Genomic DNA, 2,549 nt, shown 5'->3' with positions numbered 1-2,549 from the left:
CGCCCTCCGCGCCGGCCGCCGCTTAGCCTTCCGCCGCCGCCGCGCGTCTCCTCCGCGCCGTCGCCGCCGCTGTTGCCACCCAGCCGCCACCGTTCGTGCGCTCTCTGCGCCGGCCGCCGCTCCCGCCTCTTGCGTCGATACTACGGACGATCCGTGCTTGTGACGATCCAGATCGATTCTTGTGTGCTGCTGTGTATGAGAGCTAGTTTGATTGATTAGTTCAATCCAGGCTAGAAGTGCTCTACGTTCAAAGTACTAGTACACCTGAAAGAAGATTCGATTTGGAGTAGCTAGCCCCGCGTCGCTCGCTTGTTGCCATCGCCACGCTGCTGTGATCGCTCAGCCGCTTCCCGCCGCTCGCATCACCAGCCACCCGCCAACTCGCTCGCCGAATCGCTCGTCGCCCACAACCGAGCCGTCAGCCGCACATCGCTCGCCCGCTCGCCTGAAGCCGCTGCCGCGGCAACAACCGAGTCGCCCGACCCGGGCCCGCCCGATGGCGTCCACCAGGCCGTCCGCCGCCGCCTCTGTCGTCCCGCTGACGGCGCCCTCTGGTGCGGCTCCGCCGCCGGTGTCCTATGGGCCGCTGGCGCTCTTCGGCCAGGCCCCCTATGGGTCCTCTGGCGCGGCTCCGCCGCCGGCATCATACAGTGCGGCCCCGCCACCGTTGGCCCTCTCCAGCCAATCCGTCGTCGCCCCGCCGTCGGCGCCGCCTCTGCCCTCGACCCCTTGCTGTTGCGTGGGGCGTTTGCCGCGCCCGCTCCCACGTACCGGAATCCTATGTATGGGGCTCCGTCCGTGTGCGGGTCTACCGGGTATTGGTGCGGGTCGTCAGCGGGCCAGCAGGTTTTTCCAGCGGGCCATCCGGCCTAACCGGCACCGCAGTCGCAACCGGGGCTGCTACCCATACCGTATGGACAGTACCCACTACCGCAACCGAGCGGCAGCTACGGCCTCCCCATGGCGTCTTCGTCCCCCTTGCCGGCCCTGCCGCCGACGCCCTGGGACCCGGTGCTCCTCCCCGCACTGCATGCCACTCCTACGCCGAATAACTACACTGGAGGTGGTGATTGGTACATGGACACCGGTGCTACGGCTCACATGTTTGCTCATCCTGGTAACCTTGCCTCCTTCACTCCTGTCTCCACCGACCGCCGCATCATTGTCGGCGACGGTTCTACACTTCCTATCACACACATTGGTCACACTTCTTTTCCTTCTATTTCTACTCCATTATCTTTGTCTAACATACTTGTGTCACCTCATCTTATTAAGAATCTCATTTCTGTTCGTTGTTTCATTCGTGAAAATCCTGTTACAGTTGAATTTGACGAGCTTGGTTTTTGTGTCAAAGACGCTCGAACCAGGATGGTACTTCACCGATGTGACAGCCCCGACGAGCTATATCCGGTGCACTCGCCTTCATCCACCACCACTGCACCGGTTGCTCTCTTCGCTGGCATCGATCTCTGGCACGCTCGCTTGGGTCATCCCAACCCCGTCACACTTCGTCATATTCTTAGGAGTTTCAGTTTCAGTTGCAATAAGATCGAGGATCACACTTGTCATGCCTGTCGACTCGGCAAACATGTTCGCCTGCCTTTTACTAATTCCACCACCACTACTTCTTTTCCTTTTCAGTTGATTCATAGTGATGTGTGGACTTCTCCGGTTCCCAGTAATTCCGGTTATTTATATTATCTGGTCATTCTTGATGATTATTCTCATTATGTGTGGACTTTTCCTTTGCGCAGAAAGTCGGATGCACTCTCTACCTTGACGGCCTTTTACTCGTATGTCCGCACGCAATTTGGGCGTCCCATCCTTGCGCTTCAGACGGACAATGGAAAAGAGTTCGACAACCTCGCTTTCCGCACTTTTTTGTCGCATCACGGCACAGTTTTCCGCCTCACATGCCCGTACACTTCACAGCAGAACGGTCGAGCCGAACGCGTCCTTCGCACTCTGAATGACTGCGTTCGCACGCTCCTGTTTCATGCCAATGTGTCGCCTCGTTTCTGGCCGGACGCACTCGCCACTGCATCACTTCTTCTTAACATTAGACCCTGCCGCCCACGGTGGAACTACGCACCTCACCATCTTCTCTTTGGTACGCCCCCATCTTATGACAACTTGCGTATTTTTGGGTGCCTTTGCTATCCCAGCACTGCCGACACTGCTTCTCACAAGCTTGCACCTCGATCTATCGCTTGCATTTTCATCGGCTACCCCTCCAACTCCAAGGGATATCGGTGCTATGATCCCGTCTCCCACCGTGTGTTCACCTCCTGGCACGTTTACTTTGATGAGCATGTGTTTCCGTTTCAGCAGGTACCCCCGGCTGTTCCTCCCGCCACTGGTGACGCGGGCTCCTCGACGCCTCTCCCAGGGTGCTCGCGCGCCTCTCTTGGCCCGCCCCTGGCTTTGAGGCGTGCCCCCCGCGTGCGGCGCCTCCTCCAGCAGCGGCGCTGGCACCCCCGGGGCCCCCGACATTGGCGCCCGCGGCCCCCCCGACGCCCCCGACGTTGGCGCCCGCGGTCCCCGCGGCG

The 2,549-nt window shown here is 59.9% G+C and overlaps 1 long non-coding RNA gene across 4 annotated transcripts in view; it reads left to right on the top strand.

Moving 5' to 3' along the window:
- Positions 1 to 2,549, top strand: part of LOC123110913 (uncharacterized) — an 8,441-nt gene that overhangs the window by 1,181 nt on the left and 4,711 nt on the right. The gene's annotated exons all lie outside the window — the stretch shown is intronic.

Source organism: Triticum aestivum, chromosome 5B (assembly GCF_018294505.1).
Source record: "Triticum aestivum cultivar Chinese Spring chromosome 5B, IWGSC CS RefSeq v2.1, whole genome shotgun sequence".
Classification (NCBI taxonomy): domain Eukaryota; kingdom Viridiplantae; phylum Streptophyta; class Magnoliopsida; order Poales; family Poaceae; genus Triticum; species Triticum aestivum.
This window is presented reverse-complemented; position numbering and strand designations above follow the sequence as displayed.